Source organism: Schistocerca serialis, chromosome 2, assembly GCF_023864345.2.
Source record: "Schistocerca serialis cubense isolate TAMUIC-IGC-003099 chromosome 2, iqSchSeri2.2, whole genome shotgun sequence".
In the NCBI taxonomy this organism is placed as follows: Eukaryota; Metazoa; Arthropoda; class Insecta; order Orthoptera; family Acrididae; genus Schistocerca; species Schistocerca serialis.
The window spans coordinates 851,575,571-851,590,144 of NC_064639.1; the positions used below are offsets into that span (position 1 = coordinate 851,575,571).

The 14,574-nt window shown below is 37.5% G+C and overlaps 1 protein-coding gene across 5 annotated transcripts in view; it reads left to right on the forward strand.

Moving 5' to 3' along the window:
- Positions 1-5,665: 5,665 nt before the first annotated feature.
- LOC126458140 (microtubule-associated protein futsch) overlaps positions 5,666-14,574 on the forward strand; it is a 272,339-nt gene continuing 263,430 nt past the window's right edge. For 3 of the 5 annotated variants that reach the window (XM_050094989.1, XM_050094992.1, XM_050094993.1), the window contains exon 1: positions 5,666-5,782. The gene's annotated coding sequence lies outside the window, so the exon portion shown is untranslated. Of the gene's footprint in view, positions 5,783-5,936; positions 6,014-14,574 lie in introns of those variants that run through there. The other 2 variants (XM_050094990.1, XM_050094991.1) reach the window with 2 other exon arrangements.

The following is a 14,574-nucleotide window of genomic DNA, read 5'->3' on the forward strand; positions in this document are numbered from 1 at the left end:
CGTTCTGCTGCTTCAGTTTTGGCATGCAGTAAAATGCAGTATACATGTTTCATTGCCAGTAACAATGCATTCCAGGAAACTGTCACCCTCTTCAGCATATTGTTGCAGATCATTCACTGAAGCAATATTTGCTTGCCTTTCATCATGACATTCAACTGCTTAGGCACTTTCCAACATAAAACCTTCCAGCACTCTAAGGACCCACACTCAATGTTGTAAACATTCCCATATGAAATGCCAACACCCAGGAAATGTCCTTGAGGTGCACACTCCGATCCGCTTTCAACACTGCATCCACGAGGGTAATGTCGTTGTCATCAGCAGTGAACACACCTCTCTAAATGTTCATTGTCATACAAGTCTTCAACGCCTTTAACAAACTAACAACACCAAGAGTGAGACACTTTTCCCCATATGCTGGCTGCATTTCCCTGTGGATTTCAATGGGTGTTCTTCACTTGCTCCATAGAAAATGAAACATGCTTTGCTGCTTGTATGCTGTGGACATGTGAAGCACAACTGCCATCTTCAACAACTGACAACAGCACCAGGAGTCATGGAGCTACTGGCAGATAAGGTTGGTCCAGTCCAAGAAAGGTCCACCAATGGGAATGGATATGTTGACTTTGCTTTTACAGTTGTAACTTGACTAAAAAATAGGGGCAAAGTCTTTCTGATTTGCCCTTGTATGTGAATATGTCCTAGAAATTTTTATTGGACTGTATATTCTTTATTCTATTGAAATGAGTGGTTTTTAATACAAATACAGTTAAAAGAATTGAAAACTAGTGTATAAAAATAAAACATATATTTCAGAAGCGACTGGTCACAAATATCTGTGTTTATACTCCATTGATACACAATCACATGCTGTAATATTGACAATGGATAAGCTTAATCAAGTGTGTGTTTATTTGACAACATCCATATGACATGCACTGTATCTAGAATGGTTAAACGAAATGGATTTTAAGAGGAGCCTGCAAAAATGATTGGGTCTCTGTTTTATGTAATATTCTTACTGCTCCTTTTTGATGAGTAAATAGTTTGTTTACCTTACCTTCATTGCACCAGGATGTGGTTTCATCAAATAATAGGACAGTATGCAAACTAAGTTAATACCTTAGTCTTCAGGATATTGAATACTGTATCTTGTAGGTCATAGGGTGGAGTAAAAAACTGAATTAAATAATTTCTGACATGTAGAATAATCGGGTCTACTGCCGGATGTTTGTGTCACTCTGGCACAATATTTCGGCCACATAACTCGTTGCCTTCTCCAGGTGCTACCTGAGACTACCATATTGGAGGATCTTGTCCAGTATTTATGTCCAGAGGGCGCTGGGTGCTTTCTCTGCCATCCGCACCCACCTGTCACTGCCTGTAATGTGTTGTCTCTTCCCCGGTGCTCCCTCGGACGCCCGCGCCCGACTTGGTCGCCGTCTGTGGCAGCTGTCTGAGGCGCGTCCTGTGTTGGGCATTCCATTCATGGTCCGCGCCTGCCTGGTGCTGCCCCTGAGGTTTTGGCCCTTCCCTGGTGCTCCCACGGATGTCCGCGCCCAGCTTGTCCACCATCTGTGGTCGTGGCAGCTGTCTGGCCCCCAGCAGAGAAAGCACCCAGCACCCTCTGGACATAAATACTGGACAAGATCCTCCAATACGGCAGTCTCAGGTAGCACTTGAAGAAGGCAACGAGTTACGTGGCCGAAATATTGTGCCAGAGCGACAAAAACATCCAGCAGTAGACCCAATTATTCCACATGTCAAGATCTCGCCAGGAAAGCCTGAAGAGTTAAATAATTTATGATGGGCTACTCCTTCCACTCAGTTTAAGAGTATCTTCACAGTAAAATTTAAACTGAACATATTATACTGTTATTGACATTACCACTGTATTATAATATTTCAAAATGTTGTTGTTGTTGTTGTTGTTGTTGTGGTCTTCCGTCCTGAGACTGGTTTGATGCAGCTCTCCATGCTACTCTATCATGTGCAAGCTTCTTCATCTCCCAGTACCTGCTGCAGCCTACATCCTTCTGAATCTGCTTAGTGTATTCATCTCTTGGTCTCCCTCTATGATTTTTACCCTCCATGCTGCCCTCCAGTACTAAATTGGTGATCCCTTGATGCCTCAGAACATGTCCTACCAACCGATCCCTTCTTCTAGTCAAGTTGTGCCACAAACTCTATTCAATACCTCCTGATTAGTTATGTGATCTACCCATCTAATCTTCAGCATTCTTCTGTAACACCACATTTAGAAAGCTACTATTCTCTTCTTGTCTAAACTATTTATCGTCCACGTTTCACTTCCATACATGGCTACCCGCCATACAAATACTTTCAGAAACGATTTCCTGACACTTAAATCAATACTCGATGTTAACAAATTTCTCTTCTACAGAAACGCTTTCCTTGCCATTGCCAGTCTACATTTTATATCCTCTCTACTTCGACCATCATCAGTTATTTTGCTCCCCAAAAAGCAAAACTCCTTTACTACTTTAAGTGTCTCATTTCCTAATCTAATGCCCTCAGTATCACCTGACTTAATTCGACTATATTCAATTATTCTCGTTTTGTTTTTGTTGATGTTCATCTTATATTCTCCTTTCAAGACACTGTCCATTCCGTTCAACTGCTCTTCCAAGTCCTTTGTTGTCTCTGACAGAATTACAATGTCATTGGCGAACCTCAAAGTTTTTATTTCTTCTCTGTGGATTTTAATACCTACTCCGAACTTTTCTTTTGTTCCTTTTACTGCTTGCTCAATATACAGATTGAATAACATCGGGGAGAGGATACAACCCTGTCTCACTCCCTTCCCAACCACTGCTTCCCTTTCATACCCCTCGACTCGTATGACTGCCATCTGGTTTCTGTACAAATTGTAAATAGCCTTTCGCTCCCCGTATTTTACCCCTGCCACCTTCAGAATTTGAAAGAGAGTATTCCAGTCAACTTTGTCAAAAGCTTTCTCTAAGTCTACAAATGCTAGAAATGTAGGTTACCCTTTCCTTAATCTAGCTTCTAAGATAAGTCATAGGGTCAGTATTGCCTCAGGTGTTCCAATATTTCTACGGAATCCAAACTGATCTTCCCCGAGGTCAGCTTCTGCCAGTTTTTCCATTCGTCTGTATAGGATTTTGTTAACAGAATTAAAACTGGAAAAACAATATAAGCAACCTCTCCCAGAAATTCAGTTCTACATGTTTTGCTCTGAGATTTATTTGTAGAGTTTGCTCCTCAGATGATGCTAGAATGGTTTATTTTGGTTACTTTTGTTAGCTTGTAACTTATGGAATAGTTTTCTTGGATAGAATTAATAGCTGATTAAATGAAATATTTACATTACAGATAAGGGCTAATTGAATCTTATCGCATAGCTTGGCTAGGGTTCACTGCAAGCCCCTCTTTAAAAAGTTGTATTTGCTTGCTGTACCCTTGTAAATGGTGTTGATGACAGGAGCTAGACTTGGTGATCTGCTAACCAGTTCTGGATACCCCAGTTTTAATACTTGCAGCTGTGGGTCCCTCTATATAGAACAAGTTACAAAAACCTGTACTCAAAGACTGTGAGCTACTTTGGTGCCATTCCTTATAATGCACTGCCAACATACATATAGAGGATGGGGAGGGAGATGGCTTTTAGATCAGAGTTAACATCTTTTTCTAGTTGAGAAACGTTTCTACAATGTAAATGAATATGTAAGCTTATATGATGACTAGGTCTTCACTCATTGTTGAGGTCTTTTGATTCTGTTCTGATGTACCATCTATACTGTGTCTGTCTTAGCAAAGAATTACTAGGTCTTCATTCATTGTTGAGTTCTTTTAATTCTTAGCAAAGAATGTCTCTGCCATCGGTCTTCTGTTTCCTCTGTTTCAGAGGCAGTGTAATACACCTTCATGAGGAAAAGGGATCTGGTGCTAGCCTAATTGTGATGGTTATAGTGTTGGCAGGTTTTCGTGTTTTTGTGCGTTATACTTCTTAGCAGTGCTACAAAATGAACTAGTGTTTTTTTTTTTTTGTGGGCTGATTTATATCAAAGTTTCATGGTATACCTGCATCACTGACTTACTTATTGTGCATGTTGTACTTTTCTGCAGTGTTATGTAATGTGTTCGTATGTTTTTTTTTCTTTTTCAGTAGTGTTTTTATTTTCAAAATTTCATTGTGCATGTTCCACTCACAATGTAAATGATGTATTTTGTGATTCCACTTCCAATCATATACCGAGCAAGGTGGCTACTCCAGTCTTAATGTATTGGACTTGTGTTTGGGAGGACTGAGGTTTTCATTCCCTGTCCAGTCATCCTGACTTGTGTTTTCCATGGTAGTCCCTTGTTGCTAAGGTGGATGCTGGGAAGGTTCCTTAGATTAGACCATGTCCAACTACATGCCCTATTCTCACCTTATCCTGCCCTACTGTGTCAATGTTTTATATTATTTCTGTAACATTTCTAACACATATGACACTGTTAGATTAGATGGTCTATGGACAAATAAATAAAATAAATAATGTAATGAAACATGATAAGAGATACTTTGAAGAGCAAATATTCTGGTATGAACACCTTTAATAGTTTTTCTGTGTATATAAAAATGGAAATGTCGTGTGGCTAAGGCCTCCCGTCGGGTAGACCGTTCGCCTGGTGCACCAAGTCCATTTTAGCTTGTTATCCAGTTGGACACCAAGGACCTTTATACAGTGATTATGTTACAGTTGAATACTATAGGAATACTATGTGAATTACGAAATATCGTATTCATGATCCATGGAACTAGTATTAATCTAATCTAACTTTGAAAGAGTTCACTGGGACAATCTTTCTCAGTTGTTTATATTTTTTAAGAAGAGTAAATTGTGTTACACTAACAAATAATACCACTATGCTAATTGTAACTGTATTGTCAGTTTTTTTATCATGATTTCGGACTAAGGCTGTTTTTTGTCTGTTACATGCAATATAATTATTTGGTTTGGAATTGTAATTTCCTTTGTACTGTCGGATTATTTACACATTACCAGTACAGTATTTCACATCAGTTACACTTCTGCTTTCTTTTTGCCATGTCATAACTCATCATTAAAAATAAATACCATGAATGACTTGTGTTGTTGATTCTAATATCAGTAGGCCCTATCTGCAAAGCATGGTAAAATATATTGTGTCAAGGAAAGTGGCACAATGTTATAGGTGTATGTCTTGCTGCAGTTTTATGTACCAAAGTATGTTTCTGTGTCATCTGACATCAGCTTCATTGTTTGCAGAATTATGTAGCTACTTTGGGAACAAACTGCAGCTTAAAATACATAGCCTATATGCCACATTTTTTTATCTGTACGTCCTGAAAGTACCTACAACACATTGCGTGTAAAAGCTTGTCTTCAATTAATTCCTAATTGATAGGCGTTGCATATTATGTGTATATAGTAAGGAGCATTGCTTATGGTCAAGCAACATTTCTGTTTTGTACGTTTATACTAGAAGATAAATCGTGAAATGAAATGCATTTTAGTGGGACAATATAACGATTCAATTAAACAGTGTGATTCGCTCTTGTACATGAACTTTTAAGTACATCGAACTGTTGTGGTTATCCTCATTCGTTTGGTCATCACGACAGAATTCGTTTTCTTCGTCTTCCACAGCAGCCCTTTTTACCCATCATTCACCGCGATTCACTGGCGAGAGAATGGTACTTGTACAAAGAAGGGCGCCGTTGTGTATTGGGTTGGATTCCCGCTAAAGAGGAAGAATAAATTGCGTTCTTGAGGTTGGTTTTATATCTATCATGTTGTACGTAGATATAGGCGCCATCTGCAACTTATCGTTATATCGACATTTCATTTTACTCGTAAGTTCGCGTGTCCATTCCGTGCATTGGAGTATCTAAGCGGGGAACATGAATTGTTTTTACATAACTTCGAACAAAACTGTGGGTGAACGCTTGGGAACAGGTTCAGATTTGAGAAGTGGGCGAATTCGTAGTCGAAGCGTGGAATAGGTAACTATCAAAGTTTGCAGAAAGAACTGAAGGGAAAGTGCTACAATAGATAGTACAATACGTTTTGAAGTTGTTACGCATAGTAATGTAAATAAACTGTTCATTGTGGACACAACATACAAAGAAATCTGATACAAACTCAGACGATAACACACAATGTTTACACATTATATCACAATATATTTCAAAATTGTGACCAGTTGTACGATATTATAATTTTAAATACAAAACTTGTGTTGTGGCGGGACGTAGGATTTCCAGATACGATTAACATATCTATTGTTGATGCTTTTAAGCTGCAGAAGAACTTTAATGGTAGGATTAATAACCTCTCACATTGTTTCTGCATTCACAATTAATTGTGTGTTGTAGGACATTCGTTTTGTGTTGTGACTTGTGATGTGAATAATTTTTTTATTGTTGTCATAACATGCAGAATCTCACTTTTATAACCCATTTTATATTGAGACAAAGCTTCGCACCATGCAAGCCGTCCTGTTTGTTCTATCAGGGAGAGAGCTCAGACCAACAAAAGTAGCTGTAACACATGTTGTTATACTGCTGTTTTGCGACCTATTCTGAGTTTCGTCTATTTTTCGGTCTAACTTTAGCATAACGTACTAGTTCTGCAAGTGCAATTGGACAGGTCAAAATAACATAACATACAGTTGCTGGAGGCCTTGGTAGTTCACAGCGTTTTGCAAGCAGGAATACAACTTACTTCTACTTTTTTATTTGTATGACTGTGACTTCGTTACCGAATTTAATTAGCCTTTTTGACGTTGATGCATATGAAACTGATGTGTAGGCTAATCTACCAACAGTATTGTTAGTTTACTGATTGCTGATTTGTGTTAGTGTCACAGTTTCAGGGGAATACGGTATTTAGGGCATATGTACTTCTGCATGTCTTGTAAACTATAGAATCTATCAGATAAAGTGTGAGGGTTTATTATGTAGGGGGAAGAGGGAAGTAGGAGGGTCGAGAATGTAGTTGGTCATGCAAAAAAGAAATTACACAAGAAATAGGCCTACAGGAATACTGAACTTATTTAATGAGTGTAGGTTGAAAGTAGCCATTAGCTTGTAAAGCATTATAAACAACCTATGTAATCATGGCAGTTTTCCATAGTCTGCAGTTGAATGATGATTAGTTACTTACGTAGAAGTCCTTGTTTAAATGGTGCATACACTGTTATTTTAAGCTACACAACAAACACTATTGCAGTACTGCCAAGAATGTGACTTACTATTCACATCTAATGCCATCTGGGGATATTATTTGTTAGTGTGATAACTATCTTTTTATAGCATTATTCTTTAAACAAATGTAGTCCATGCAATTCTTGTGTGTAGCCCATGGTACCAATGGAACATGGAGTAAACAGAAACATTTAAAAATTCATGTAGACTACATAATTATATTATTTGAATATAATAGAGGGAAACATTCCACATTGGAAAAATATATCCAAAAACAAAGATTCTGTAACTTACCAAACGAAAGCGTTGGTATGTTGATAAAGACAATAACAAATGTACCAACGCTTTCGTTTGGTAAGTTACAGAATCTTTGTTTTTAGATATAATTATTATTTATTGTATCAAGTATAGTTATTTAGAAGTCAGTTGCTATACTCGAATTTCAGGAGTTATTTTGATATGGTACTCTTGATGAAATTGAAAGAATAGAAATTTCTTAACAGAACAGTCCTCTCTTCTGAAAAATATAATGTTTCTGCACTCATTGTAGAAACTGCTGTAAGGTGAAATACATTTTTCAAAAGACTATTTTCATTTAACGACTATATTAATATTTATTCATGTATGTCATTCGCAGAAGAGGACAGTAACACGTTAACAGTAGTTTGCATACAGATAAAAATGTTAAGGTCCTTTATAAGATTTTTAGTTTCGTAGAATTGTGCTGGATAAGGAAACTGCAGTATAATAAACACACTTTTGGATTGTGGTGCATAGTTAACACCTATGGAAATTATTTATTACTTGATTGTGGTAAGAGATGCAGAAGTTTAGGTTGGGTTCATTGCGTTTTATGTGAGGTGACGCAGGAAACATCAGCATTTGAATTCTGATCACCTTGGATTGAATATCACATGAGAAATATGTTAAGACCGTTGTTGTGTCATGACACTTTTCTATTTCTATGGTATGTAACTTCAGATAGACGACAACACAACAACAATACAGAGACCTGGCTGTGACATTGCATGCTAGGAAAATACATGTGGACTACATGTTCGTGAAGCAGTAAACAAGGCGTAAAAGTTTCTCCACGCATTAATGAGAGTTCTGAAGAGGGGCAAGCAAGGGCACAATGGAGAAAACCTACATGTCTCTCATAAGAGTCCATTGGGAGTATGCTGCAGGGATATTGGACCCCATCAAAGTTACCTGGCAACACAGGCAGGGGGAGGGCAGTGGATGGCAGCCAGATGTATAAAGGGAGATTACAGAACAAGTAGTGTCACCGGAATGATTAAGAATTTGGAATGGGAATATCTCGCACAACAAAAATATAAGGGCTAGACTTTGGGGAATACACCAATCGTTCATGGATGAGGATGCATGGGGAAACGTAGTCCAAAGACTGGTTACTGATGAGGTATATCATGGAAGAAAAGACCATCAGTACAAAATACGTGTGAAATCATGATACAACAGTGCAGATAAATAATCTTATTTGCTATAAGAGTAAAGGAATACAACAAATTATCAAGAGAGATTGTCAATCCATTTGTAGCAAGCACAACAAAATTTAAAACATGTCACAACAGTGGCAAAGTCACTCTTTGAAATTGATAGTTTTAGACCTGTTGTACCATTAACTAGTTTTTGGACCACTGTAGGCCCATCGTCACATGTTAGTATTGTAGGAACTTTTTTTTTCCAAGATCATGTGCAGCTAGGTGCCAATGAAGATGTTTATCTGGAATGTAGACTTACCATATATGGAAGTGAAACATGTATCATAAGCAGTACCAGGTGGCAAGAAGAGAATAGAAACTTTTGAATATAGTGCTGAAGGGAGTATATCAAGTAGCAAATAAAGAGATACTGATTTGAATTCGGGGGGGGGGGGGGGGGGGGGGGGGATTTATTGCACAATTTAACTAAAAGAAGTGATCAGTTGATAGTAAACATTCAGATGTATGATGGAATTGTAAGTTTGGTGCTGGACGGAAGTGTGGGGGGTAAAAATTATTGAGGGAGAACAGGGGATGAATACTGTAACCAGGTTTGAAAAGATATTGGCTGCTGTAGCTATTCAGAGCCTACAACAGACTCTAGTGTCATGGTAATTGCATTGCATCTTGGTATCCATGACAAATTCTTTCCAATAATGTGCATTTTAGTCAGTTTACATTCTCTCTCTCTCTCTCTCTCTCTCTCTCTCTCTCTCTCTCTCTCTCATCATAATTATGGGAAATCAATTGTAATTTTGGAACTGTCAGTGTAGGCCTACTGAACTCAAGTCTTAAGCATATATGCACTGTGTGGAAATGAATCTACTAAATTTTAAACATTAACAATGTTATGTAGCCTTTGATTAAAGTATTAGAAACTTCACTGTATTTAAGAACTGATGTGACTTTAAATGTTTGTTGCAAAAATCTGAAGCTTTTTCTGCCACAGATGCAAATTCAGTGATCATTTTAATTCAGATTTATCCATTATCAAACAGTAATAATTATGTTAGGGGTTGATGACTGGCTGCATGTAAAGTATGTAAGAGTAACTGTGTCAATAACAAATTTTATTGACCAGGTTCACCACATTTCAAGAACCGAAATTTCTGTCATCAGGTGCATCAAACTTACAGATTCATGAAAATTATCTATGAATTCAGCCACACCTGCCTCTCGGGTACAACTGCATATAAGTAAACATCTTTTTTTTTACTGAAAGAACTGGTCACCCTGTCATTGCTGGGAACCAGATACTGTGTAGTGTGGTGTGTCTTGTTTCTGTGACCAAATTACATGATATGGTGGCAAAGATCCTGGATTCGGATTTAGGAGATATGGGGTTCAAACCCCAATGTAGTCATCTGTATTTAAATTTTCCCAAAATCAATTAAACAAAATGCTGGAATGGTTTATTTGATAAATAAAGGGTTGCTTGCTTTCCTTCCTTGGCCGTGTGCAGCCAGAGTTTGTGTTTCACCTTTAATGAGCTCATCTTTGACAGATACCACAAATATCATTCTTTGTGTTTTCTTTGTTGCTGTAATGGTTTGAGGTAAAGTGTATTCCATAGTTGGATACTGCTTAGGCCACCCACACTGCTGCCTGTACAAGCATCGCTTTCTCCTGTAATGTTCCTTGGAGAACCCCTGATGTTGTAGTATGTGCCACATGTTAACTTGGGTGCCATCAGCTGTAAAGAGACAGCTCCTAAATATGTAACCAATGAAGAAGCTGTCTGTGAAAGAAGTGGTTAATCTGTTGATTATGGTACTTTTTTATAACCATTTAAGTATGTTTAATGGTGCTAGTTGACTTGATTTAGCAATATAGACAGACATACACCATGATAATTATGTGTAAGGACAATGATGCAAAATGTCACTGTGGTTACAAATAGATAATTTCCTCTTAATATGTGGCAGCAGAGAGAGTCTGGGCAATGGCCAGATATGACATGAATTAGAAGATAATTTGGAATGACATCCATGAGAAAGAGAGAATGGTACAAAACTCTAGGAAAATCGTCAATGAAATTTTAGCAACAGATAAGATTTTAAAACTTGAGAAGATGACAGTTGTAGACACTGTAGTTGACAAGCTACAGATAACAGTAGCACAGACTAAAAATAAAAAGCATATAGGTGTAACAGAGAAGGGAAAGAAAAGATACAACAAATAGCAGAGAAGCAGCAGCAAGAAAAATAAAGATATTGGAAACTGAATACATAGGCCTACTTAAAAAAGGGGAAATAAACTGAACTGTGGGAAGACAGTGAAAGAAGTTGAAACTGGGCAGTGTCAAGAACCAAGCACCTACTATAGGCTAAATATCTAAGGTGCCGATGGAGGAAGGTGAATCTGAACAGCATATTTGGTAAAGAAACAGGCACCAAGTTCCCGAGTATGTTGTTACTAAGCATGCTCAGCTGTAAGGCATTGTTTGCTACCGTTATGACTCTCTCTTCATTTATGAGCTGCATGTCCCATCCGTAAATAGGAAGCTGGCGACAGTGGTCATGGTGTTTGTGAGCTGTGTTTGTGTGAATGTGTGTGTGTGTGTGTGTGTGTGTGTGTGTGTGTGTGTGTGTGTGTGTGTGATTTCTACTTCAGAAGAATGCTCTTTGGCTGAAAGATTAAAAATGTAGCAGTCTTTTTGTTGTGCCAGTCTGTGGCTCAGTGAGTCTTCTATATGGTGAGCAGCAGTTGTTTGGTATTAAGAATTATTTTCAGCATGCTCCCCCTTAACAGATGAAGGAGCCGGAGCATTTTGTGGTAGCATACTGCAATCATAATAATAGGAATCTAATGACAATGAAATTGAGTGAAGTGACCGTAGAGTCTGACCAGCAAATTTTAAGATTGAGAAAATGACGAAATGTTACTCTGATTGACATGGAAAGAATAGTGGGATGGGCCTTGTTTCAGGGTATTACTTAAGATAATCATAGCCTGAGAAGGACAGTTGGTTAATGACTTTCAGATCAGGATTGTATTGTGTGTCAAGATGAAGGGTTTGTTGGTTTTGGAGTACACTAGTAGTTTCATGACAGTCTGATGTATTGGGGGAAACAGATCAGTGAACAAAACTTGTCATCCACCCTCTCCCCCCCCCCCCCTTCCCCCCTCTTTCTGGTTGCTGTGAAGAGCTGCTTTGTGCTTCCCCTTCCTTGCAGTTTGGTAGGTGATGAATATTACAGCAAAACACTCTCCAGAGATTTGTCTGTCATGTAATTCAATTTTTCTGATTTTACCATGCAGTTTTAGTTATTTAAAATGAGAGGTGTGTTAAATACAAAATGAATGCAGACCTTATTTTTTGTTCACTTTCGTCAGCTTCACTAGCTGGTAATTGTATTGTAACCTTAAATTCCAACCTAGATATGGGCTGTGCTATATGTTGGAGGATTTGCTGAACAACCATTGCAAGTAAAAGAGCAGTAATAGGTCAGACTCGACAAAGGAATATTGTTATGTTCATGTATTATACAGATATTACTTTGTCTACTGAGCTCAACAAATGTAAAAAATGAAACAATATGACAATCATGATTAATGTAGTACTGAGCTGTGTGATTAATGTAGTGTGGAGCTAAGTTTAGCTTGTCATAATTCCATGATTATTTGTATAGAATTGATATGTTTGAGCTGTGAAACATTTCCAGGGGTATTTTGTACAGTTTGTTTCATTAGATTCTGTAAATAATGATGAGGGACGATGTGCACTGTATTCTTTGCTTTATTGTTGAATTACATAGTTAAGTTTAGTGGCCATTGTATTGCCCAGTAGTGTAGTAATGTATGGCCAGATGGAGTTAGCTTATTGATTTCACCAGTGTAATTGTGGAAGATGGAATCTTTTTCAGGAAACATTATCTGCATTGGGAAAATGAAGAGAAAGAGATAATATAAATCAAATACTTACGGGTGTAATTTTGTGAGGGATTGATGTTAATTGTGTGGGAGAAGGAATATCAGGGTTTCACATACGATCATTCATGAAGTTATTAGAAATGGAGCACAAGCTGGGGTAGGATAAGAAAACAGAAGGAAATAGGCTGTATTTGTCAAAAAAAGAAAGAAAAAAAATGGATCACAGAATTTGCTTTAATTTAATCCATTGACATAATAAGTATTGCGTGCACTTGGTTGTGCCTATCAGTACCAGATGTTGATGAGGACTGATGCAAGACTTAGTGATGTGGCATGTAATGTCATAACATACAAGTACACTTGTGAGGAATGTGCTAGAGATCCACTTCGGTAAAGAACTGGTGAGAGAGCATTGCCAGAGTATTCTGGAGCCACATTGCATGTGAGCACTACAGCGTGTTTTTCAGAAGTCTGCAAGAATGTGACAGCTTGTAAAGAACAGGAAACAGTGATGGCTGTGATGGTAGCAAGTGATGCAAAAGTTGTGATGGAATATTTTGTTAAAAAGAAAAAAAGAGTGGGTGGCATTGGTAGCATGCAGGGTTATATAAAAAGCAAATGGGTGATGGATTGATGTCTAACATGATGCTACAGACTGTTTCTGGGTAGTATTGCCCAGTGATTTATGAAGAGCTGGCATAGTAAAACTCTATGCCCCGTATCAACGGTAAAAACCAAACAAGCTGAGTAGTTCCCCTTACATATATCAGTGACTCACTGCATCAGACTGCCTATTTCATGGTTTGCATTATCTTTAGTGTTTCTACTAAAATGGTCCTTTGATTCCATAGGCTGTGATCCTTACTCTGTCTACTGCCATGCCATTCTAGCTCACATGTTGTTTATGAGTATGTAAATACCTACAAACATGCAGCAGTGGTGATCCTTTTTTAAGCACAGGTTTAACTGTACTTTACTTCAATAAATTTGGAAATGTGTGCTCCCTGATACTACTGTTGATCATATGGTTAATTATTTCAACTAATTCCTTATTGCATTTTGTAATTATAATACTAATCAGTCCATCCCAGCCAGATAGGGCCTTATTCTTTATTTATTATTTTTCCTATTTATTCCACACCCACTTCCTTAAATTCAAAAGCAGTTTCCAGCCTAAGGTAAGACTTTACCATCTGGGTAAGACCTGTGTTATTAAGTGGATTCACAGCTGACAATATAAAATATTCAAAATATATATTGCAGATTCATTAAATATATTGCAGATTTTATCTGGTTCTCTAATATGGTTTCCTTCATGTTGAATTCTGTCAATTTGAGCATCTAAGTTAGGGATGGCTTTGCAGTATCTTTTTATTATATTCCATGTAGTCTTCCCTATATTTGTTGACTGAACTATTTCCTTATCTAGGATCTGTTTTCTTAAATTTGAGAGCTGTTGCTGAAATTGTTTTTTAGCTTTATTGTTCTTATCCTTAAATATTTGCAATTTAGTTGACATTTGTAGCACACTTAGATCTTCGATATTTTGGCTGAGTTTAATAATGTAAGCTGGAAGAGTCAGTCTGGTGTTTTTTACATTTTGGTTGTGACTTACTACTTTGTTACTTCCTTTCATTGGGGAGCAAAAATTAAGATATTGTAAAATAATATCATAAAATTTGACCCATTTGTATTCAGACCCTTTTTGCTGAAGAACTAGTTGCCATTCCTCAGATGCTAGTTTCCTTTTAAAAACATTAATGTTTTTCTCTTTAAGAATTCTTTTATGTTCTACAACCTGAGTCCTTTCTTGGATGCTTGCGTATTCATAGTCTACAAATTGACATTTGTGGTCTGAGTAGCGGAAGTCCACATTCCAGCAACTAATACTATCTTTTGCCTCTTTACTTGGTATTATGTAGTCTGTTCTACTGGAAGTACTCGGAGTTACTCTTGTATCTGAATTTACAACATTCATAA